Genomic DNA, 26,897 nt, shown 5'->3' with positions numbered 1-26,897 from the left:
GAAGTCCCCTTCAACTTGAACCCATCGCTTCTGCAAGTGATGCCTATGCCAATCTATCCCGTGGACCAGGCTTTCTGCAGCATGGTATTTAGTGTTATATGGGACCGCTAGTCCTCCCTAAAGTTTAGAAGTTTAAAGTGATCAGGAGGAGGGGTAATTGGGAGGGTCTGATACACATACAAGAGGCGTGGCATGACGTTCATTTTAATGATGTTTATATGGCCAAACCAAGTGAAGTACGGTTGATTCCATCTAGTTAAGTCTTGTTTGAGGAGTTTTAGTAAGGGGTGTGGGGGGAAGGGGGGGGGGGGGGGGTTCAATCTTTATAAACTCTCAACATTACTTGGGATCTGAACTCCCAAATATGTAATGGCATCTGAGGCCCATTTAGATGGAAAGTTACTTGTAAAAAGTTCACAGTGTGGTTGCGGCAACAGAACACTAAGCGACTGACATTTGTCCAAATTTCTTTTATAGTTAGAGAGCAGCAAATATAAACTTATGAGATAATGAATATAATGAGTTGTATGTCTAGTACAAGAAATAGAACATTAGTAGCAAAGAAAAATATCATATTGTTTTCCAGTACAGGAAGAAAAAGGAAAAAAAAACAAAAACTTATCTATGCAAAAGAGCTTCTCTGAGCTCTCCGACACACTTGGTCAAATACAGTCCTGTTTTCTGAAGCAGTTAAACAGCCAAGAAACAGTGAGAGGCAGCTTGATGTAAGGTTTTACTGCAGGACAGTTCAAAAGGTCATTATTTCTGCTTTGTTTTATAGCTTAAAAGACAGAGTGTGGTTTAAAAACTGCAGCCTGACAGCTGTTTCACGACAAGCGTAGCTTCTTCAGAGGAAGTAGAACAAATAACACAAAAAGCATGAGCCTTAAATAGCCAGCAGAGATCGCCATCACACTCACCGCAATTCTGGTTTGCCTGGAAAGCAGATGGCGGCGGTGAACTTTCTGGATTATCTCCTCTTCATTGTCTGCGGGGTCACGTGCACTGCGGATCTTCCCACCCATAACTCATGTCGTCATAGGGGTCGGGTTCCACACTTGTATGCCTGGAGGGTTGTTGGTGCAGGCAGGGAGAGTGCGGGTAACCATGGACACCAGCAGGCGTGTCCAAGCACTTAGTTACCCACCTGAGAGAGGGTTCAGCTTCTCCTTCCTCCATTGTGGAAACCAGGAGGGCTGTAATTTTCCAATCAATCGTGGGTTTGCCCGCCCTTAGCTCTGGTCCCACTGTGGTCATTAGGGAAAGTGAGATCCCTCCTCCTCTCAGAATACAAAGGATTGATGTGGTGAACCTTCAGCGTTCTGTGGATAAAAAGGAGAATAAACGTATAAAAAAAATATGCATACAGAAGCATGAGGCATAAATACAATTGTTTAACTCGTGCTGAAGATAGGAAGAAAAACACGGTTAATTATGATTATCAAATTAGCAACAAACAGACATATATAACATACCATACATTTTACAAAGACAGTTCTACAAAAACAGTTTTCACCATGGGTAAACAAGCATTATGGCGACATTGTCATTGTGCTGTAGAGGCGCTCACACACTTTATGGACCTGAACCAGTTTTATATGCTCCTATACTGCCTGATGAAGCGGGACTGCTGACCGCGAAACGCGTTGCGATTTTATGGAGCTGTGAATAAATTGTATATTTTTTACTCTGCATTTGAGTATATGTCCACTACCAGAGGGAGGTAAGTCCACCTCGACTTCCCTCTTTTTATCATTTTTAGAACATTGTTTTACTCTGCTTGGCGCCTCTGTTCGTACATATTACAGCACGATTATGGAGGGGTTCTTTCCCCATTTTCCTATCTACAGAGAGCGACTTTTATACCTGGGTGGAGTCAGGTACTACTAATACTCCCCACCTGCCTGTCAAGTAGTTACCTGATTGTAACCCACCTTTGTGAGTATAAGAACCTTTGACATTACATTATATATTGAGCTTACCAGACAATATTGCACTATTGGGCTCTTGCAGGGGTGGAGTCCTGCGTGGACGCAGGTGAACGGCGTTCACCCACTTTTTCTTCAGAGTGAACGCCGTTCACCCTGGCTTGTGTGGAGGGAGCAGAGCAGAGAAGGCGAGCTATGGGGACAGTGGGGATGGGCGGACATCTCCCCCCCCCCCCATCCCTCACCTTTGTGCTCCCCTTCCTGCCTCTCTCCCCTCCAGCATTGTTAAGTGTTGGGCCGGCGGCGAAAGTGGGCGGAGACTTTCCGCCTTCTTCCAGCCGCAAGGGACGGATCGCTCTGTGCGCTCTGTGTGCGGCTAGAAGACCAGACTAGCCGCACACAGAGCGGAGCGTCCCTTGCGTCTGGAACGAGGTAAGTCTCCACCCACTTTCACCGCCGGCCCGACACTTAACAATGCTGGAGTGGAGAGAGGCAGGAAGGGGAGCACAAAGGTGAGGGATGGGGGGGGGAGATGTCCGCCCATCCCCACTGTCCCCATAGCTCGCCTTCTCTGCTCTGCTCCCTCCGGGTGGGGGGCTGGGGGCACACCTGGGCACATATACACCTGCCTACCTATACTGGGGACATATACACCTGCCTACCTATACTGGGGACATATACACCTGCCTACCTATACTGGGGACATATACCCCTGCCTACATATACTGGGGACATATACACCTGCCTACATATACTGGGGACATATACCCCTGCCTACATATACTGGGGACATATACCCCTGGCTACCTGGGCACATATACCCCTGCCTACATATACTGGGGACATATACACCTGCCTACATATACTGGGCATATATACCCTGGTTGAACTCGATGGACGTATGTCTTTTTTCAACCAAAATAACTATGTAACTATGTAACTATGTAACCCCTGCCTACATATACTGGGCATATATACCCCTGGCTACATATACTGGGCACATATACCCCTGCCTACATATATTGGGCACATATACCCCTGGCTACATATACTGGGCATATATACCCCTGGCTACATATACTGGGCATATATACCCCTGGCTACATATACTGGGCATATATACCCCTGGCGACATATACTGGGCATATATACCCCTGGCGACATATACTGGGCACATATACCCCTGGCTATATATACTGGGCACATATACCCCTGACTACTTATACTGTGGACATATCCCACTGGCTACATATACTGGGCACATATACCCCTGGCTACATATACTAGGCAACTATACCTCTGGCTACATATACTGGGGACTACTATACTCATGGCTACTTATACTGGGGACACCTATAGACCTGGCTACCTGGGGGTACATATTTTATGGGAACTGCTGTCAGATTATCTGCATTTTTTGTGGAACCGCTGTTATGTATTTTGGGGAACAGCTGCCAAATTATGTGTATGTTAGGGGAACGGCTGCTGCCAAATTACGTGTATTTTAGGGAACTGCTGCCAGATTGTGTATGTTTGGGGGACTACTACTGCCAGATTATATGTCCTTTGGGTGTTACGTGTATTTTGGGTGATCCGCTGCCAGGTTTCGCGTATTTTGGGGAACTGCTTCCAAATTATGTGTATGTTGGTGGAACTGCTGCTGCCACATTGTCTATTTTGGGGGAACCACTTCCATATTATCTGTATTTTGGAGGAACTTCTACCAGATTATGTGTCTTTTTGGTGAAATGCTGTCAGATTACATCTATTTTTGGGGGATACACTACGGCAGAGCTCAAACTTCCTCGGCAGACCTTTTGCATCACTGCTAAGGTCATGTATATTTGGCCCCACCCATGACCACGCCCACGGGGTGCTTGACCACGCCCATTTGTTGGCGCGCCGCACTACGCGCGGCACAGGAATTCTCCGAGTTAGTCCACTCACTTATTTTCCCAGGACTAGACCCCTGGGCTCTTGGTGTCCTCTGTTTTGTTTTTATAAGACATTATTGTCATTAGCAATTCAAGAAACCATGTAGCTCGTTCCTTCATTCATTCCAACCGGTTTTGTTTAAAAGGAAATAAATATGGCAGCCTCCGTATTCTTCTCACTTTAGTTGTCCTTTCAGTCAGATAAGGAGCCTGATGCATGAAAGGCTAGTTAGGCCTTGTTCATATTATAAATCGACAGGACTATTGCAAGCGCTGAGCGATTTATAGAGTCATTTTGAAAGCGCTTTACTAAGCGCTTTTAGAGAGATTTTTGCTTAGAAAAGAGCTTTTCTAAGTGCTTTTGTGTAGCGTTTTTTTGTTTTGTTTATTTATTTTTTTACTTCCTGACGTGAGTCAGGAAGTGAACTCTTTGCCCCGGAGATAAATAAATACAATGTGCTTATTCATTAAAAGCACTCGGGAAATCATTTTTCAAAGCGCTTTTTCAAGAGCTTAGCGATTTCCCTATCCTTTCTATTGAATCGAAAATGGTCTGAAAATGGTGCAGGAGGTGCGATTATGATTGGATAGAAATCTCAGCACTCATGTGAGCACACTCACATAAGCTAACATTGCACAAGGGCTTAAAAATAAGTGAAATCGCTTATAATGTGAACACGCCCTAAAATTGCAGTGCACAGGCAGATTTCTTGAGGAAATCTATAGGCAGTGTAGGTGGAGGGATCAGATTTCGCTCACAGAAGGATCAATCTCTTTGCCATATTGATTGGTAATCTATGAATGTACTTGCAACACGGTTTTATCAGCTGGAACTGGTTCTTAGAGAGAGTTCAGAGGCGTGGTTATACATCAGAGAGTTGATGCTTATACATCCCGACATATTTTGGCCTGACCGACATTCTGAATTGATAATTTTATCCAATTGGAAGAGAATTGACTACTGTAACATGGCCAACTAATTGAACTTTCAACCGATTTCAATCTGAAATCGGTCAAAAGGATTGATTGGACGCAGACCCAGGACAAGGTCCTCCAGCACCCAAGGCTGAGACACCAAAGTGCGCCCCTCCATCCCTCCCACCCCAGCCATCACAGAGATTGCTATTAGACTAAGAGGCGCCCCAGGGCCCCCAACCCCGCCAACACCTTAATCTCTAGTTATCTGGTCTGCAGTCACTGCCATGTATCACCTTTTCTTATTTCCCTCTGTTTCAAACACAATAAGGGAATGATAGCTGAGTGAGTTGTGCCCCCTCCTGCACTGTGCCCTGAGGCTGGAGCCTCTCTTGCCTCACGCCCGGCCCTGATTGGACTTGCTGGAAAATCTCAGTCACAAGGGCTGAATTGGGCTCAGGTAACTGTGTTTCTGCCGCGGCCTCTCTGCATATCAATGCCGCTGGCACCATCTCTTAGATTTCCCCACCTGAATCACATTTATCACGCACTTTTTGACTTCATAAATACGTTTGCAGCGTGAAAAAACTCTAACGCTGCTATCTTCCTGAATTGTAGATATAACCCGTGGGAGAGGGATAGAAGAATATGGTCAGGCACGTGCCCCTGGTGCCTCCCACGCTGGTACTCTGGACTGCGTATAGAAACGGAAACCATCAAAACACCGGACCGACGTCTGAGTGTGCGCCATCTGCTGGAGTATCGCAGGACTGCAAGCCTTCTAAGGACAGCGGGTAAGTGTTAATAAAGTTCGTTTGTCAGCCATTAAATCAAATTCCATTCGCCCACTGCTCTGTGCTTATTATGTAGTCTACAGCCTGACCCTGCATTGCAAGCATTCCAATATAATAATAAATGTTTCTGCTGTAATATATCTTCTCTCAGTCAGCCAGGCTCTATTTGGATTTTAGTGTATCACAAAGCAATGTGCACGATGTGAAGGGACCCTTATATTAGACACAGGCTGGCCATGAATGGATTGATCTAAACAGTGGTTATAAAGCTTTCGTCTTTGCATTACAATGGCTGCACCATATGAATTTTTATTTGGGACTTAGTTGTAATCTAAACTAGCAATCAGTCATCAATGCACTGTCTGTGTGCACATCACACTGATCATCAGACCTGATATGCAGACAACGGGTCATAAATATATGAGTTACCTAACACTTCCTGTTCACAGAGGAAGTCCTTCTAAAGCAGCCCATACACTCAGCCGATTTTCTGGCCGACCGATCGATCGCGATCGATCGATCGATCGATCGCAAATCGGTTGGCCAATCGACCGATCGACGGCCGATTTCGATCGATTTCGATGGATTTCCATCGAACTAGCAGGGTGGAAAATTTAGGTCGATCTGATGAGATTGCTTATCAGTTTGCATTGGCCTTAATGGAAATCTGATGGCAAAAAAATGCCATCAGATCGAATTTCAACAGATTTCAAACTGAAATCTATTGGAATTCTATCCTGGTAAAAAATGTTCTAAAAACGCATCAGATAGATCATCAGATGCATTTCTTATCTGTCTGCTGCCAATCTGACGAGTGTATGGGCACCTTAAGGCTCTAAGCCAACAGAGATGCCGATTTAGATATACAGCACTGGGAGAGTAATAAAACACACACACACAGTAGCTCACACAAAGATTTTATCATATCTTTTCATTGAACAACACTGAAGATATGAGACTTTGACACAATGTTGAGCAATCAGTGCTTATCTTGTATAACAATGTAAATCTGCTGTCCCATCAAAATAACTCAACACACAGCCAAACTGCTGGCAACAAAAGTGAGTACAGTGTCTCTTTACTATATATATTATATATATATATATATATATATATATATATATATATATATATATATATATATATATATATATATATATATATATATACACAATATATACAATACAATAACATTTCTATAGCGCTTTTCTCCCATAGGACTCAAAGCGCTTAGGCTCTCTCAGATTCAGTAGTTAGTAGGATGAAGTATTCACACAACAAAAGTTATATTTCTGCAAATGCCAGACTGAACAGGTGGGTTTTCAGTCTGGATTTAAACACATGGGATGGGGCTGTCCTGATCTGTTGAGGTAAGGAGTTCCAAAACATAGGGGCAGCATGACAGAAGGCTCTGGGACCAAAAGTTTCCAAGTGGACTCTGGGTATGACTAGATTATTAGAACCTGTGGATCTGAGAATGTGGGGATTGCTACGCAGCTGTAACATATCTTTCAAGTATCCAGGGCCTAGATTATTCAGGGATTTAAATGTCAGTAGGCCGATCTTGAATAGGACCCTCCATTCTATAGGTAGCCAGTGAAGGAAATGCAGGACTGGCATTATGTGGCAGTGACGGGGTTGGTTGGTTAGCAGTCTGGCAGCAGTATTCTGTATCAGCTGTAGGCGGTACAAGACCTTTTTTGGAAGGCCAGTGTAGAGAGCATTGCAGTAGTCCAGTCGGGATGTGATGAAGGCGTGGACTAAGGTTGGCAGATCTTCTGGGAGTATGAGGTGCTTGATTTTTGCAATGTTCTTCAGGTGAAAATAGGATGATTTCACCACAGCAGAGATTTGAGTTCTGAAGTTTAAATCCCCATCAATTAGAACTCCCAGGCTACGCACATGATCAGAGCTGTGTAGATCCGTGCCTCCTATTCCCAGTGGTGAAGACTGCAAGTTAAGTTGTTTTGTTATCATGCTCTGCCCTCCAATCAGAAGGACTTCAGTTTTGTCTGCATTTAGTTTCAGCCAGTTGTCATTCATCCATTGCTGTAGTTCACATAAGCAGGCGTTTATAGTTAGAGTTGGGTCTGTCACACCAGGCTTGAAGGAAAGATATAGTTGGGTGTCGTCTGCGTAGCAGTGGTATGTCAGGCCATGTTTTTGGATTAGTTTTCCCAACGGTAGCATGTAAATCGTGAAAAGCAGGGGAGAGAGGATTGAGCCCTGGGGCACCCCATACTTAAGTGTTACAGGGGTGGACAGGAAGGGCCCCATAGACACTTTGTGGGTTCTGCCACTCAAGAAGGATTGGAACCACTGAAGTACTATGCCATCAATGCCGCAGTATTCCTGTAGCCTGTTTATCAAGATGTCATGGTCAACTGTATCAAAGGCTGCAGAAAGGTCTAGCAGTATGAGGATGGAGCACTCTCCTCTGTCTCTTGCCATGAGCAGGTGGTTGCATATTTGGATGAGGGCAGTTTCAGTGCTGTGGTGTTTCCTGAAGCCAGACTGGAATGGGTCATAACTGTTATTTTGTAGGATTCTGGCTTCTAGCTGGAGGTATACAGCTTTTTCATATATATATATAGTCCATACTTTTTTTCTTTAAAGAGGAGCTGACAGCCATACTATTTCAGAAAAACCCCACATATGTATATATGTAGATAAATACTTTCTCTACTTACATAACACATGTATTGCACTGTCCACATTTTGATTTAAGTGATTTTTCTATAGTAAAAAAAAGACAAACCCCTACTTAGGATTTTTCATTTTGACTCAGCCAATCAGGTTGCATTAGTTATGTCTGAGGGGAAAATATAGAAGGAAAAAAAAAAGAAAACCCAGCATGCCTTGCAACTTCCTTTGTGCGGCAGATGTACCTAATAAGAGCCAGGGAAACTGGGGAAGGATGTTTTATGGAGAAGAAAAGTAAGAGTGATTTTTTACTTTTGGGTTGCCTGGTTAGCATCCTTACTACTTGTGTAACGATCGGTGAAGCACAGAGAGGATCTGATTACCAGTGATCTGCAGTATCACTGGGAATACAGATGTATACCAGATTATACGTGATCTGCAGTATCACCGATAATCCGACATACCAGCTAACCTCTGTCCACCTGAGTAGAGAGTAGTGTTTGGTGTAACAGTAACACTAGGAGGACTAGGCCTCAGTGCAGTGAGGAGTACTACACGGCTTCCTTCCGAAGACCTGAGCTCTCCAAGGCGGGAGGAGCCAGGCTGAAAGTAGGAAGGTTAGTCTGAAAGTGACACTCAGGAGGAAGTGTCACTAACAGAATGGGGAACCGCCTCCAATAGCAAGGTCGGTTCTCGAGGTCGGACAAGCCAGTTCGTAACACACGGACAGATAAAGTACAGATTCAGAAGGCAGAGGCGGAGTCTCAGGGTATCAGAAATATCGAGGTACAAGATCAGGAGGCAGAAGCAGAGTCTAAGGACGAGCCGGGGTTCGGCAACAGAGCATCAGAATTACAAGGTACAAGATCAGAGTTCAGGAGAATAGTCAGGCAGGCAAAAGGGTCATAACAGATAATCACAATCAAACTAGTACTTTAAGCTATCAACAGAATCTAGCTAAGTGTAGGATTACAGCTCCAGCTGGTCCCAGCACACTTAAGGATCTGACTACAGGTCTGAGTGCTCCCACGCCAGACAACCAGCAACTGAACAGCCAGCAGTATATATACCAGAACACTCTCCAGGCCCCTCCCTAATTGCTGGACCAATGAGAGTTGTAGAAAATGTCAGTTGACCAGCCTGGTCAGCTGACTCACTTCTGGCTGTTATATAAGCTCTGCCTCTGTGCGCGCGCGCGTGTCACTCTGAATCTTGGTGGACTATCAGTCCCAGCCACACCAGTACTGTTTTGCAATGTATCCAGTGAACCGAGCGTGGGAGCCGCCGTACCGCTCACTACACCAGCGGCGGCTTCCCCATGCTCAACCCCTTTGCCAGGGACACTGCCATGCGGCAAGTTCGCCGCCTCCAATGCGGATTCCGCCGCTCCCAATGCGGATTCCGCCGTTCCCAATGCGGATTCTGCCGCTCTGCCTATGCGGCATGCGGCGTCTTTTCCGCGTTGTGACGCCATGCTGGACGCGGAAACAGCCGCCTCACCTTGAGAGACGGCGGCTTTTCCGCGTTTCATCACAACTTGTTTTGTTTACCAGATAAAAATAAAGAATTGATTTTTGATTTCATGCCCGACAGTTACACTTTAAAAGTGCATTGTCTTCTGGATGATGAAATACATTTGAAAGCTCCCAACCCCCACATGTCTTTCCCACTACACCCACCACTTCCTGTTTAGGCTTTACCTCAAAGAGGAACTTTATTATTATTATTATTATTATTATTTAGTATTTATATAGCGCCAACATATTACGCAGCGCTGTACAGTGTATATATATTGTCTTGTCACTAACTGTCCCTCAAAGGAGCTCACAATCTAATCCCTACCATTGCCATATGTCTATATTATGTAGTGTAAGTACTGTAGTCTAGGGCCAATTTTAGTGGGAGCCAATTAACTTATCTGTAGGTTTTTGGAATGTGGGAGGAAACCGGAGAGCCCGGAGGAAACCCACACAGACACGGAGAGAACATACAAACTCTTTGCAGATAGTGCCCTGGCTGGGATTCGAACCAGGGACCCAGCGCTGCAAGGCGAGAGAGCTAACCACTACGCCACCGTGCTGCCCCTTAACCCAGGATTGGCTTAGATCACACATAAGTTAGGAGATTTAAATAAGGTATTAAGAAGGTGATAAAGGGGGTGTGGCCAGAAAAAAATAAACCAAAAAAAAACTTTTAACCCTTTACACACTCACATGCAAATGTTCAAACAAATGCATTCACAGGTATCAATCATCCAGGCACCGCTGTTATCCCTACAGCTAAGTTACAAAATAGTTAATTCCCTTGTGTAGTCACCTACACTGCGCAGAAGTACCCAGGTATTCGCAGGTGTCCTAATTCTGGCCCTGTAACATGCATAGTGCAGACATGCAAAGATTTATTGCATCAAACCTATCTAAAAGATTAGGAGCACACATCCTGAAGTCCTCTCTTGGGCCAGATAATGCATCAAACTAAACCTCACAAGGGAGCTAACGAAATATACTGTATATTCATGTACACCATGCACACACCAGCATAAATTGTGTGCGTACTGACAATAGACAGGGGAAGGAGGGAGCGCACCAGATTAAACTCTGGCCACAAGGGGCCGTTACAAGAAGCCAGTTAGGACACCTATGAATACCTGGGTACTTCTGCACAGTGTAGGTGACTATGTAAGGGAATGTACTCGTTTGTAGCTAAGACCATTTGTTTGAACATTTGCATGTAAGTGTGCAAAGGGTTAACGGTTTTTAGATCATGAGGCGGCACACCACTGGCTGCAAATATGCTTGTATTAAGAAACAGAAGCACTACATGTTACGGAAAATCCTTCATCAGGTGCATAACAATGTCTCACACCACCAACAAACAAATAAAGACTGGGGTAAGCGCACCACACCCGAGTCCATCTCGTGGCTCCGCCCAGCTGATTGACTCACAGTGTTAACCCTATAAATACCATATACAAACACAATATATAAATACATACAAAAATGTGCAAAAATGTGCGGCTTATGCAAATAGTCCAATGTTCAATTGAAAGGCACTCCTTCGGGCTACCCATAATATAATAATCACTGACCGAGATTCTGGGCACTCCCATTACAGTCTGCCCTCTCGCAAGAACAACCTATAAAAATAAAAAATGCATAATAATACAAATGTGCATTAAAATCAAGTTTCACACTATTGCACCACCCATCAAGATTAACACATTACACATTATTGCACCAAGGCTAATAATCCCCATAGTTATAAATTGCATGTGGGCTGAATACTTGAAGCTATCTCGTTTCACACTACTGCACTGCTACATTTAGACTAACTTTCATAAGAAGCATTTCAACGGCAGCCTCTCGTTCATGCCTCTTGGATGAACTACATCTAGGTCATGAATCCATTTGGATTCTTTCCTTTTTAATTTCTTCTCCCAATCACCTCCATCATCTGACCTTTGCATAGCCTCCAACACACACCATTTTAATTGCGCTGCATTGTGGCCTTTTTCTTTGAAGTGTCTTGACACTGATGTTTCATAATCACTTTCCCCTTTGGAAAACCTAGTTATATCTCTTTTATGTTCTTGTATACGCTTTTTTACCATTCTGGTCGTTTCTCCTACATACATAAGGCCGCAAGGACATTTGAGGCCGTATATCACCCACGCAGTTGTGCAGTAATATCTGCCCTTAATTTTAACTTTCTGGCCAGTGTGTGGATGACAAATAGCATCTCCTTTGATGATGGCATTACACACATTGCAATTTAAACACGGATGGGTACCCATTCTACCGGTGGTCACTTGTTTCACCACAGGTGCTGTGTCCACTTTTCTCACATAATCTTGGATGGTTTTTCCCCGTCTTAAGGAGAACACAGGCTCATTCTGAAAACAAGTTCCAATCTCCTTGTCCGTGCTTAATACTGGCCAGAATTTGCGCACAGCGTTTTTTATCCTTGCGGTATTTTTTCCTAAACCCATCACGAAAGGAACCCCTTTGCGTTCAGTGGGTCTACTGTTCCTCTCTAACAACGTAGCTCTATCAATAGCACCAACCTGTTGCCTCACTTCCTCAATTTTTTGTCGTTTATAGCCTTTCTGTTCAAATTTGTTCATGAGTTCCAGGCTGGTTTTGACGTAATCCGCTTTTTTCGTGCAGATTCGTCTGGCTCTGAGGAACTGACCCCTGGGAATGGCTTTAACTACATGGCCATGATGGTAGCTGTCAAAACGTAACAGATTGTTCCGGTCCGTGGGCTTCCGGAACAATCTAGTGACGAGGCGTCCCTCAACTCGTTTAATAGTCACGTCGAGAAAATTAACCTCCTCTCTGGAAGTCTCCAGGGAGAACTTGATGGTAGGATGTACATTGTTCGCCGCCTCTACCATTTCCATGAGCAATTCCTCAGAGCCATTCCACAACACCAATATGTCATCGACAAAACGGTAATAGCCGAACACATTGGGCTTATATTTGGGATTGTTTAAGAACGCTGTTCTCTCTAGGGATTCTACAAAAATGTTAGCTATGGAGGGGGCTGCTGGAGAACCCATACTCGCTCCTTGTCGCTGGAAGTAAATGTCAGTGTGAAACCTAAAATAATTCGATTTTAGTATTAATTCCAGACTATCCAGTAAAAAGTACACTAAACCGTTTGGCAGGTTCGTCTCCAGTAGCCTATCCTCAATGATAGTAATAGCCTCATCTTGGGGTATGGAAGTAAACAGACTCTGTATGTCTAGACTACAAAATATAAGATCTTCTGGTAGTTCAGTTATTGATTCCAATCTGTTCAGGAGGTCGGTGGTGTCCCTTAAACAATGTTGAAATGTTGACACAATGTCCTGTAAATGCACATCGAAAAAGCCAGCCAGGGGATACAGTACTGACCCCCTACTGGCGACAATGGGACGTCCTGGTGGATTGTGTAGCTGTTTGTGTATCTTCGGGAGGAGGTACATGAGGGGGACTTTGGGGTGATTTATCATCAATCCCTTGGCTGTCTTAGAGTCCAGGACTTCATCTTCAATGGCAGAACTGAGTAACCTGTCCACTTTCTCTTTAATAGATGTAGTGGGGGAGAGGAGGTGCACCCGGAGATTACAGAGAGTCGGACAACTCAGACTCCATGACGGATGACTCAGATTATTCAACCCCGCAGGATTTTCAAGAGGCCCGCGCTCCCATTTGCAGAGGGGGCGCGTCAGGAGAGGCAGGTCAGCGAAGGGGCATAAAAGGATTCCGCAAACCCGGGCAATACCACCAGAGGAGGGAATACAATCTGAGGAAGAGACACCAGTAAAGGTGAGCAATGTGATTAATATCTCACAATATGTGCCAGACCAGATTGAGCTCTCTGTACTGGAGAAGGGGTTGGGGTTTGTGCCCACACACAGCGACTCTGTCTTTGATTGGGAGATTGACTTTTTTAAGTTTATCCGGAGACTTAAGTTAAAAGCACACTTTAGGGACCATGCACATGATGTGGGGGACAATAGAGTGCAAAGATATCTGCAAAGATCCGATTGGATTCCAGATGAAAGGTTTAAAGCTATTGAAACTTTTGAGAAGGCAGTGAGATCTGAGGTATTGAGAGAGTGGGATAACAGCAGGCACTCACATCGCAATATCTCGTCTGCCGAGCAACAAGCGCTCATTCGTTTGAGTAAGAACCCCCATATAATCATCACCAAGGCAGACAAGGGGGGGGCTACTGTCATTCAGAACATCACTAGTTACTTGGAGGAAGGACATAAACATGTCCAGAACAGCGACCATTACATCAAATGTGACAATGACCCCACTACATCTATTAAAGAGAAAGTGGACAGGTTACTCAGTTCTGCCATTGAAGATGAAGTCCTGGACTCTAAGACAGCCAAGGGATTGATGATAAATCACCCCAAAGTCCCCCTCATGTACCTCCTCCCGAAGATACACAAACAGCTACACAATCCACCAGGACGTCCCATTGTCGCCAGTAGGGGGTCAGTACTGTATCCCCTGGCTGGCTTTTTAGATGTGCATTTACAGGACATTGTGTCAACATTTCAACATTGTTTAAGGGACACCACCGACCTCCTGAACAGATTGGAATCAATAACTGAACTACCAGAAGATCTTATATTTTGTAGTCTAGACATACAGAGTCTGTTTACTTCCATACCCCAAGATGAGGCTATTACTATCATTGAGGATAGGCTACTGGAGACGAACCTGCCAAACGGTTTAGTGTACTTTTTACTGGATAGTCTGGAATTAATACTAAAATCGAATTATTTTAGGTTTCACACTGACATTTACTTCCAGCGACAAGGAGCGAGTATGGGTTCTCCAGCAGCCCCCTCCATAGCTAACATTTTTGTAGAATCCCTAGAGAGAACAGCGTTCTTAAACAATCCCAAATATAAGCCCAATGTGTTCGGCTATTACCGTTTTGTCGATGACATATTGGTGTTGTGGAATGGCTCTGAGGAATTGCTCATGGAAATGGTAGAGGCGGCGAACAATGTACATCCTACCATCAAGTTCTCCCTGGAGACTTCCAGAGAGGAGGTTAATTTTCTCGACGTGACTATTAAACGAGTTGAGGGACGCCTCGTCACTAGATTGTTCCGGAAGCCCACGGACCGGAACAATCTGTTACGTTTTGACAGCTACCATCATGGCCATGTAGTTAAAGCCATTCCCAGGGGTCAGTTCCTCAGAGCCAGACGAATCTGCACGAAAAAAGCGGATTACGTCAAAACCAGCCTGGAACTCATGAACAAATTTGAACAGAAAGGCTATAAACGACAAAAAATTGAGGAAGTGAGGCAACAGGTTGGTGCTATTGATAGAGCTACGTTGTTAGAGAGGAACAGTAGACCCACTGAACGCAAAGGGGTTCCTTTCGTGATGGGTTTAGGAAAAAATACCGCAAGGATAAAAAACGCTGTGCGCAAATTCTGGCCAGTATTAAGCACGGACAAGGAGATTGGAACTTGTTTTCAGAATGAGCCTGTGTTCTCCTTAAGACGGGGAAAAACCATCCAAGATTATGTGAGAAAAGTGGACACAGCACCTGTGGTGAAACAAGTGACCACCGGTAGAATGGGTACCCATCCGTGTTTAAATTGCAATGTGTGTAATGCCATCATCAAAGGAGATGCTATTTGTCATCCACACACTGGCCAGAAAGTTAAAATTAAGGGCAGATATTACTGCACAACTGCGTGGGTGATATACGGCCTCAAATGTCCTTGCGGCCTTATGTATGTAGGAGAAACGACCAGAATGGTAAAAAAGCGTATACAAGAACATAAAAGAGATATAACTAGGTTTTCCAAAGGGGAAAGTGATTATGAAACATCAGTGTCAAAACACTTCAAAGAAAAAGGCCACAATGCAGCGCAATTAAAATGGTGTGTGTTGGAGGCTATGCAAAGGTCAGATGATGGAGGTGATTGGGAGAAGAAATTAAAAAGGAAAGAATCCAAATGGATTCATGACCTAGATGTAGTTCATCCAAGAGGCATGAACGAGAGGCTGCCGTTGAAATGCTTCTTATGAAAGTTAGTCTAAATGTAGCAGTGCAGTAGTGTGAAACGAGATAGCTTCAAGTATTCAGCCCACATGCAATTTATAACTATGGGGATTATTAGCCTTGGTGCAATAATGTGTAATGTGTTAATCTTGATGGGTGGTGCAATAGTGTGAAACTTGATTTTAATGCACATTTGTATTATTATGCATTTTTTATTTTTATAGGTTGTTCTTGCGAGAGGGCAGACTGTAATGGGAGTGCCCAGAATCTTGGTCAGTGATTATTATATTATGGGTAGCCCGAAGGAGTGCCTTTCAATTGAACATTGGACTATTTGCATAAGCCGCACATTTTTGCACATTTTTGTATGTATTTATATATTGTGTTTGTATATGGTATTTATAGGGTTAACACTGTGAGTCAATCAGCTGGGCGGAGCCACGAGATGGACTCGGGTGTGGTGCGCTTACCCCAGTCTTTATTTGTTTGTTGGTGGTGTGAGACATTGTTATGCACCTGATGAAGGATTTTCCGTAACATGTAGTGCTTCTGTTTCTTAATACAAGCATATTTGCAGCCAGTGGTGTGCCGCCTCATGATTTATTTTGGGTGTCACTAGGAGACCGTGTGAGCAATCCGGTCGAGGCTCGGCACCGGCAAACTACAGGATACATAGTACCTGGCACTGCTACCGTTTTAACGGTTTTTAGATCCTCCAGTAGATGCCCCATTATCTTCACCAGTCGAAACCAGTCGGTGCATGTGCCGTCCGGCTGCACGCGCTCCCCTGCCGTGCTCGTTGTGGCTAAGATAACGGGGAATCTACCGAAGGATCTAGGCAGTGGAGAAGGAGAGCGAGGGACCGATTAGCCTGGAGGAAGCCCCAGGTATGTAGAATTTTTTTATATTTGTTTATCTCAGGTTTACTTTAAGGTAATTACATAAGAGATCAAAGCACTGAACACCACCATAAAATAATCTGACCATACCTTTAGCAATATTATGGTGTCAATTCATCAAGCATTACCGCATTCGGTAATGCTGAAAACAGCTTATTTTACTGAGCACTTGTCAATTCTTTTCCCGTTACCGAATGGCAAGCAGAAATTATCAAGCAGTGAGGTAAATTACCAACTTGTTCGGTAAATACCTCAACCAATGTCAGTAAATGTCAATTCATCAAGGCTGCAGCATGTGGTAAAACACAGTTCCATTATCGACAGTTATCCTCTGTCGATATCAGTGGGAGGACTCACAGAACTCACAGAAGCAGAGACGATTACCTATGACTGACAGGAGCAGAAGCCAATAGGAATAGACCCTGTCTCCTGCAAGTGATTTTGATTGGACCCAAAGCCTTCTCCTGCTTTCCTACCCCCCTGGCAGAAAGCAGAGAGAGATGGGACAAAACAGGTTTCCCCTGCCTCCCTTTGGCAGTTTAACCTCTTAGGTTCTTGTTTGAAGATGTGGATGAGCTAGTGGGCAAATCACCTAAGCATGGCATGTGTAAAGTATCCTGGAAGTTCATCTAAGTTGTGGCAATTAAATAAAATGTTAAGAAAGATTCAAGGACAGATTCAAATCGAGCAGAGGCAGTATAACAAATAGTATAACAAAACATGTACAGCTAAAGGGATGCCGGTATGCCTCTTAGTATTGTAATGCTGTCTCTGCACACACTATTCTCCTGTTACCGACAATGGGCTTTGGTAAATTACAGAACTTCTACCTCACCTGTGAAAATATTGATAAATTAGCACACAAAAGTCGAAAATACCGAATGCGGTATTTTCTCAGCCTGTTTTTTATTTATCGAACAGCCTTGATGAATGATGCCAATAGTGTAAAGGGCTGATCTGATTTTTCACATAGGCCAACAAGGAATTGGTGTTGTGTTAGCAGATTGCTGCTTCTTTATAAACAGACCATTACAAGTGCTCCTAATCGCAATCATATGAGCATTAGCAATGTGTAGGTGAGAATGTACAACTTCTCAAAGTTCCTATTTCGTGTGCATCTTCTCCCTACCTTCTTCATGGGATTTCATGGAGCTATTGGGCAGAATAGCTGTTAGATAAGGAGTCACACAGTTATTATTTATCAAAATCAATAGGAAGTGCATTTAATTGGCCCAGTTTATCCACTTTATCCCGTGGGTTGTTTTCACCTAAGCAATTTTCACATTTCAGTGCTCCTCCCATTCATTCACCAATAACTTTATGACTACTTATCACACCTAAATGATCTATAACTTGTTTTTTTTTTGCCACAAGTACAAGTTAGGCTTTTGGGGGTGATACTTTTTGTTTACTAATTATTTTATTCTCTTTGCATTTTAAAGGGAAAAAGAGAAAAATACACTATTTTTCCATTTTGGTCCACGATGGTTCTAAAATAAACAATGCTACTCTAGATAAAATCCACACATTAATTTGCCCATTTATCCTGGTTATTCCAACATTAAAATTAAGTCCCTAGTTCAATGTAGGGAGATAATATATTATTTGGAAATAAAGGTGTATTTTTTCTATATTGTGATTTTCGTTTTCTGATTGTACCCTAGCTATAATTTCAAGCCCTTATTTTCAAAAGATAACAGTGATATACCCTCATGGCATACATATTTAAAAAGCTGTGTCCCTAAGGTAATAATTTGTGTACTCCATTTTAAATTCTGTCAGTTTGTTTTGTTTTTGCAAGCTTTTTATTTTGGTACAAAATATGTGAAAATAAACATGTTATTGCTTTTGATTCAGCTTGTTACAGTTTGTCTCTAAAAATAATTCACAAAACATAGACCTCAGCCCTAAAAGCTATTCTTCAACTTATCACGGCTATAATAATACCACATATCACTCAGTTAACGGCTAGTTGGGCATCTAGCAGGCCATTAACTCAGAAGTGTGAATGTGGCTTTGTACAGGACTACTTTCTTCCACAAAATATTTCAGCGCCATACTTGGTTTGCAGAGCCCCAGAAGAGTCTGAACAGCAGAAAAAGGCTACAAATGTCACAATTATGGAAAGCTAAAAGCCAGGGCTATTTAATGAGGTGTGTTTTGTAAGCTACCCACTCGTGTAGTTTTGCTGCAATTTTCCCAAGTTTGATCATAATTCTGAAAATGACATATTTTTTGAATGATAGATTGAGTTTGTCCCTACCTCATTTTTATGTGACAGGGATCCAAGCTATAAAACACATTAAAATGTATTCTATAACTTATTATGATTAAAAAGTTGTTTGATTCACATGACCCCTCACAGAAGACAGATCTCATGTAACACAGAACTGCTTTGATAGAGGCACCGTTAAAGAGAGGCCACACTTGTGTCTGCTGAAAACACTGCCGTTTTAGCGTGGACAATTTTTTGAATCCTTAGGGCCCATTTACACTTAATCAGTTGGTATGCATTAGTGCGCGTTAGTATGCGTTTTTTCCAAAGCAGTGCATTGGGAAGAAGATTTCAGTGAAAATGTGTTAAGTGTAAAAGAGGCCATAGGTAAACATGGGAATTACTTTGAAAATCTGTTTTCTTTCAGTTATAACTGAAAGCAACTGCTTAAGCGTAAAAGGGCCCTTAAAGGGGAACTTCAGCCTAAACAAACATACTGTCATTCAGTTACATTAGTAAGTTAATTAAAATAGATAGGTAATATAATCTCTTACCCACCCTGTTTTAAAAGAACAGGCAAATGTTTGATTTCATGATGGCAGCCATCTTTTTGGTTGAAAGGAGGTGACAGGGAGCATGAGACACAGTTCCAACTGTCCTGTGTCCTAATCACCCCTCCCAGCTGCTAGGCAATGAGAACAACAACATCAGAAATCCCATCATGCTTTTCACAGCATTAGGGGAAAAATGCCCGGGCAGTTTTCTTTGATGGGGCAGAGCTTAGCTTTTGTGCAGCTAAAAATGAGGCTTATGTAAGAAAAACAAAGTTCTGATGCTGTGAACCTGTTAAGGAAACACCAAGGGCCCGTTTCCACTAGTGCGGTGCGGAATCGCCGCATATCACCGTTGACAAAATCGCATGCGGGTGCGATTCCGCATGCGTTTTTTGCCGCGATTTCGCATGCGATTTCGCATAGGCTGGGTATATGCGATTTTAACCATGTCACTGCCTGTGTCAATTTACATTACTTTCAATGCGAAATTGCACGCGAAATCGCGGGAAAAAACGCATGCAAAAAACCCATGCGATTTCCCTATTAAATACATTACCTGTGAATCGCCTGCATTCCACACGCAGGCGAATTCTGCAGGGTCTACCGTGCAGAAAAATCCTGCACATAAAAACGCAAATGAAAACTGACAAGTGGAAACAGTCCCATCCACTTGTATTGCCTATGCGAATCCGCATGCGTTGTCTGCATGCGAATTCGCGCTAGTGGAAACGGGCCCCAAGCCTTTTCAGTGCTGCTGAGTAGATTTTTAGTCTGGAGGTTCACTTTAATCAATCATAGACTGCCAGCACCTGCAAGCCAGTCTATGGGAATCATACATGCGTTGCGATTTCATGCACCAGTGAATCCGGTTTTTGTTATGAGTGAATCGCGGCCGAATGAAAAGCATTGCACATGATTTCGCATTGAATGACACTGCACATGCATTACTCTTTACATAACATTGTTGTTTTTATGATTGACTACTGTTACTGGCTCTATCTGTCATCATGCAAGTATAAGATAAGTACCCACAAGAAGATGGATCGAGGTGGATTAGTGGCGACCAGCGATCGTGCCCCGATCCATTTTCACTACCACAATAATGACAGCATGCGAACAATAATTTAAATTACTGTGTAAATGATCACGGTAAAATGATCACAGCGGGCACTTGTCCCCTCCTACCAATCCTATCTGCTTCAGGGGCCGTTGGGAGTGCGCATGTGTGGCTGTAGCAGCCGCAGGCATGGACGTGATTATATCACATCCGTGCAATTTGCACCGGACTTGCATGCAAACAATATACTGTATATACTCGCATATAAGCCTCATTTTTCTGCATAAAAAATGTGCTGAAAAGTTACCCCCTCTGCTTATATGCGAGTCAGTGGAGCAAAACAGATGGTGGAGCCAGTTTTGTTACTGGCAGAGGAGTGTAAGGATTGTGCACTAGTGATCCTGCTTTTACCAACTTGCACCCTGCTGTGTCCGTGCCCTCCATCCCCTGCAGCATGGTGTGCAGAGTGCACTGCCCAAGTCTACCTGTGTCCCCTGGCTTGTGGAGCGGAGCATGCAAGCAACGTGTTAGCGGTGCAATGATTAGGGATTGTATCTCATATCTATGACGTCACCTAGTGGCTTCTTAAAAAACAGCTGTATGATCCTGGGGCACATCTGGCTATGGGAAAGGGGGTCTGACTTGTACTGGGCGAACATCTGGCTACTGTGGAGAGGCCTATATTGGGGAGTGGGCTTATACACAAGTCAATCACTTTCCCCGGTTTCTGAAGGAAAAGTGGCTACCTCGGCCTATACACGGGTCGGCTTATATGCGAGTATACATGGGCACGTGTTTTTTATTTCTAGGTTAGCATGAGTTTCACTTGTTCTTCTAGTGCCTAAAGAACCTCTTAGTGCCTCTTTCATAATTTGTATAAGCGTCTACTTTATCCATGTCCATGAGATTTCGTAATTCCTCCGTTACGTCCCGTATTGACTGGAAACCGTTGAGTAAATCCATCGATTGTATATGACTTTGCATGCCGCTATGAGGATAATATGTACTATGTCCGGTTGTCACCCCTTTCCTTCTCCATCAAATTAAACAATAGCATTAATGGTTCTATAGTTAGATCTGCTTTGCTCACAATCTTAAAGGGAAGGTTCACGCTGCACATTAAAAAAAAAACTGCACTCACCTGGGGCTTCTTCCAGCTCCTAGCAGTCGATCGATGCCCTCGCAGTAGCTCCTCTCCCTCCGGGCGTCCAGCGGTGAAGAAGCCGACCTCGCCAGGTCGGCTTCTGTGCGCTCGACGGCGGGGGGTCACGTGGTGTAGGGACACCATCGGGTCTCTACTGCGCAGGCGCAGAACTACTGCGCCTGCGCAGTAGAGGCCCAATGACGTCACGTACACCACGTGACCCCCCGCCGTGGAACGCACATGACGCCGACCCAGAAGCCGACCTGGCGAGGTCGGCTTCTTCACCGCTGGACGCCGGGAGGGAGAGGAGCTGCTGCGAGGGCATCGATCGACTACCAGGAGCTGGAAGAAGCCCCAGGTGAGTGCAGCTTTTTTTTTTTTATGTGCAGCGCGGATCTTCCCTTTAATAAAGGCAACAACTTGGGACCAATAACGCTGAATTTTCAAACAGGACCATATACAGTGCACCATGTTGGCGCTAGGTTCTGACTTTTTCCTTCTATGTTTTCTCCTAGGTGATATTTTTACACCTACTCAATAAAATGTCCCGGACACAATTCACTTTTTCTCCTGAGTTATATCCTGGGTCTAGGAGATAATGTTCATCTTCTCTTTGAAGTAACTTTTAAGCATTTTGCAAATTAATAACTACCCAAAAGTTGGTGAAAAAGTACTATGAAAATTAGTTTTTTCTTGCCTACTGGTGGCTGAAAAAAACATTTTATCACAAGTTGTGAAAATATCACTTGGGAGAAATCTAAGGAGACATAGTGAATTGCATGTGGGCAAATGGTGCACATGCAATTAACTTTTTCTCTTAAAGCTAATGGGAACCCATATGTAAATAAAAAAAAGTCAGATACTCACCTAAGGAGAGGGAAGGCTCGGTCCTAATGAGCTATCCCTCTCCTCTCCCGGTGCTCCCGGTGCTGCGCTGGCTCCCCCGTTCACATCCCCCGCCGAGGGAACTTCAGAAGTCTTCGGGAGCGGAGTCCTCCCAAAGACAGGTGGCTCCACACTGCATATGCACGAGTGCGTCATAGAGGGCGCTTGCGCGTGCACGGTGTACAGTGGCCCGTCTTCGGGAGTACTCGGGCTCCCGAAGCCTTTCCGAAGCCTCCCTTCGGCGGGGAAACAGCACTATTTGACCGAAACGGTCGAATACCGCTATGGGGAGCCAGCGCAACAGCGGGGGCCGGGAGAGGAGAGGGAATGCTCTACGGGACCCAGAGCATCCCTCTCCTTAGGTGAGTATCTGACTTTTTTATTTAAAAACGGGTTCCCATTCACTTTAAGTATTCTCCCAGGAGATAATTTTTCATCTTCTATTTAATTTAACTTTTCAGAATTTTGCAGTTAAAGAAGTACCAAAAAGTAAAAAAAAAAAAAAAACTACTATAAAAATGATTTTGAGTATATCTGTGCTTACTGGTGATTTATAAATGCATTTTATTTAGAAGTTATGAAATTATCACTTTGGTGAAAAAGTAAATTGCTTATGGGCCAATATATTTTTAAGAACAAGTGACCCCCATGCTAACCTAGAAATACATATATAAGTAGATAAATACTAGTTCTATTTACATAACAGATGTATTGCACTGTCCGCGTTATGATTCCTGTGAATTTCATAAAGGAACAGCAGAGAATCCTATTCTAGACAGTTTCCATCTTGGTTACCTTTGAATTAAGCTAATCCTGACATCATTTCCTCCCTCACTCTTTTTTCTCCTCTTGCTAATTGTGTATTCGTTACCCGCCCTCCTCCCAGAGTCTTCAAACACTCCCACGTCTATATACTAAGAAGTGCAGTGTCTTATGTCATTAGAAGGATATTATAGATAAAATACCCCCCCCCCCCCCCGCATGCAACTGTTTTGCCAGCCGATGACAATGGCAATTAAAGGGCCAGTGCTCCTAAGGTATGTGATAACTCCAAACCTTAGCAGAAGAAAAAGTTTTGAAAGTTTTGAATGCAGGATTAGCATCTTTATCACTTAATACACTCAGACTAGTTGCTGTTGAACTGTGATTTTTTTTTTATGGTGACAATCCCGCTATATAGCTACCAGCAAGAAAGAAAATACTCTGAATAATTCTGACAGTACTTTTTCACTTTTTGGTTTCTCTTTTTAGTTTAAGAGAAAATTTAGGAGTAATAGTGAATTGGACGGGCCCGTTTGTCTACCACCAGCATCTCACTATCTGTATTGTGTGTTTTCCTTGCAGCAGAGGCTGTTGTCAGACGCTGAAGGCATGAAGATTCCCCAGAGACACCGTACTTTGATATTGATGGCTGCGTCAGAGCTTGCCAGATGCAGAGGAAATGACATCACTACAGAGACACCGTACAGCGTTATGAAAAAGCTTGGCATAGTTGGTTCCTTGTCTCCAGCACACCGGGTGTCTCCTCTGTGGTTTTTGTTCGCATTGTTCTATCAAACAAACTCTATACTTATAAATGAATGGAAAACTGGATGAGAGCATTCAACACTTTCCCGGAGAGTTACATTTGCACTGTGAACATATTTATTAAGTTTTGCACTAAACTACAAAGGCGAAAAGAAAAAAAAGATGCCTTTTCTTTTTAACCTCCCTGGCGGTTCATTTCTGTCTGGATTTATAGGTCTAAAAGCGGTACATTTTTTTCTAGAATTTTAGGCCTCCAATTCTTAAGTCATAACTCACCAAAATATGTCAGAATAAAGGTCTTGTAGACACCCCACTCATTATAAAAGACTAGAACACAAAATTGTTCTGACTTTTTTCTCCTTTGCTATTAGTCTTTGGCGGCAGGCAGAGAGCAGTCAAAATCTAGGCAAAAATCGGTAACAGTAAAGCAGATTAGCAGAAGCACTTGGGAAACTCATGGCTATATTGACATCCTGTGCTTTCAAATGAGCTTATCTGCCATGGCAGTCAGGTGACATGGGGAGAGATCAAATTACAATTTGTGATTAGAGACAAATGAGGAGGAATTAGGCTAAACTCTCCGCAAACATACACAGGGCACATTTCTCTCTGGTTCCTGTCTGTCCCGTGCCAGCGGTCGGCTCCAGAAGACAGGCTAAACTCTCTGCATAAAGACAGGGTTCTTCTTCTCTTCCTGTCCTGTGCGAGAGATCGGGTCTACTTTAAATTTAGGCGCCGCCCCCAATGACGTCACGCCGCTCCGCATCCCGGTGGCCGGGGAGAGACACCTGGAGTCCTGCAGGACAGCGCCAACCGCGCGCGGGACCCAGGTAAGGCACAAAGCCATAGAATTTAGCTACCCTGAGCTGAGCTCGGGATTACCGCTCCTAGCTATTTTTTCTTACCCCGAGCTCAGCTCGAAGTTACCGCTAGGAAGGTTGAAGTGAACCCAAGGAGAAAATAAACTGATGAAATAAACAAGCTTGCAAAGGATGAGAAAAAGAGAGAACACCAAGAGCCCAATATAGTGTAGTATGTACTGGTAAGGTATAATTGATAGAGTAATAATATTAATTTAATACTCACAAACCAGGGTTACCAAGTAGGCAACCACTGTCAAAGCAGGTGGGGAGATTGTCCTGACCCCACTCAGGATTAAAAAGTCGCTCTCTGTAGTTGAAGAAGGAAGGGTACAACCCTCCACCAAGGGTGGACTTGATGTAGATAATAGGATAACAGAGGCGCCAATAGGATAAAAAACACTAAAAGAACTTAAAAACCCATTTTGGTAATAGAGGAGGCAGTGGTGGACTCACCCCCTCCAAGCAGAACACACGACTGTGGATTTTCAGTCAAAACAATTTTATTGGATACTCCAAATAAAGTGCAACGCGTTTCACGGGATACAAACCCGCTTCATCAGGCAATAACAGATAGGAGTAAACAGCATCTGCCAGTATCATCAACACTGAGCGCCTCTGTCTGATGAAATAAACAATTGCTTTTATACTCCTACGCCTAAAAATTACGTTTTTTAGATATCCCATGGTTTCATTGTTATTTTATTTTTTTACATTTACAAAGTAGATTGAATGTTTTGTTGCCTCTGCTCAGTCAGTGGCAGCCTATTAATGTGTACCAGAGACCTCCGTATAGAAAGATTCAATACTACCCCGGGGCATGTTACCTTAAGCATTGATGTTAAACTTCTAGTTAAAGTTATTTGTATGTTCTTAATTCTCATAATAAATTACCATGGACTTTAACTGTTTATTTCACATTTATAATAGAGTGTTGTTATTGTTGTTGGGGGTCTGGAGTGCAGCCTACGGCGAGATAGGTCATGTGGGAGCTGCGGGGTTTACATTGTAATCCGGGTGTCGGGGGGACTCAAAGGGGCATAGAGGAGGACATAGGGGGGGCAAGGGGGACAGAGGAGGACACAAGGGGGACAGAGGAGGACACAAGGGGCACAGAAGAGGAAACAATGGGGACAGGGGAGGACATAGGGGGGCAAGGGGGACAGAGGAGGAAACGAGGGACAGAGGAGGAAACAAGGGGGACAGAGGAGGATACAGGGGGACACAAGGGGACAGAGGAGGAAACAAGAGGGACAGAAGAGGAAACAAGGGGACGGAGGAGGACACAGGGGGACAAGGGGGACAGAGGAGGAAACAAGGGGGAAACAAGGGGGACAGGGGTGGACATAGGGGGCAAGGGGGACAGAGGAGGAAACGAGGGACAGAGGAGGAAACAAGGGGGACAGAGGAGGACACAGGGGGACACAAGGGGACAGAAGAGGAAACAAGAGGGACAGAAGAGGAAACAAGGCAACGGAGGAGGACACAGGGGGACAGAGGGGGACAGAGGAGGACACAGGGAGACACATGAGGTACAAGGGGGCATAATCCACAAGATGCTCCTTCAATATGGATGCACCAGGTTTAGTTTATATTTTTTTCACCCTGATTTTTGTCCCCTAAACCTTTGTGTGTCTTACAGTCTAAAAAATATGATATATTATGTAATACAATAACACGATAACATTTGTTTTTTTCTTTTTTTCGTTCTTTATTTTTTTTTTTTTTACGAACCTCAGCTCAATTTAATGCCCAGCCGATTAGATGCACTTCACTGCAATGCTCCTGTGGCTTTGGGCCCAAGTTTTTCATCATAGTCCGCATAACTTTAATAAAATATATAAAACAGAACACTCAAACGTACAAAGCATACTCCCGTACACTTCTGAAACATAATACACACAAAACTCCATACATCCGAACTTTCATCCTACTATCTATCCTCCCCCCCGAAACAGGGACCAAAAGGCATGTATCGCTATGCTTTCCATCCCTCTTCAATCGAATCA

General features: G+C 43.7%; 1 long non-coding RNA gene across 1 annotated transcript; it reads left to right on the top strand.

Annotated features, from left to right (window-relative positions):
• The first annotated feature begins 1,111 nt into the window (after positions 1-1,111).
• On the top strand, positions 1,112-23,953 carry LOC137523051 (uncharacterized). The gene is made up of 3 exons (XR_011022503.1): positions 1,112-1,346; positions 5,396-5,571; positions 23,846-23,953. It is a non-coding gene; the product is annotated as an uncharacterized lncRNA (long non-coding RNA).
• Positions 23,954-26,897: the final 2,944 nt, after the last annotated feature.

Source organism: Hyperolius riggenbachi, chromosome 6 (genome assembly GCF_040937935.1).
Source record: "Hyperolius riggenbachi isolate aHypRig1 chromosome 6, aHypRig1.pri, whole genome shotgun sequence".
In the NCBI taxonomy this organism is placed as follows: Eukaryota; Metazoa; Chordata; class Amphibia; order Anura; family Hyperoliidae; genus Hyperolius; species Hyperolius riggenbachi.
The sequence above is the reverse complement of the archived record's forward strand: the minus strand, read 5'-3'. Positions and strand labels throughout refer to the sequence as shown.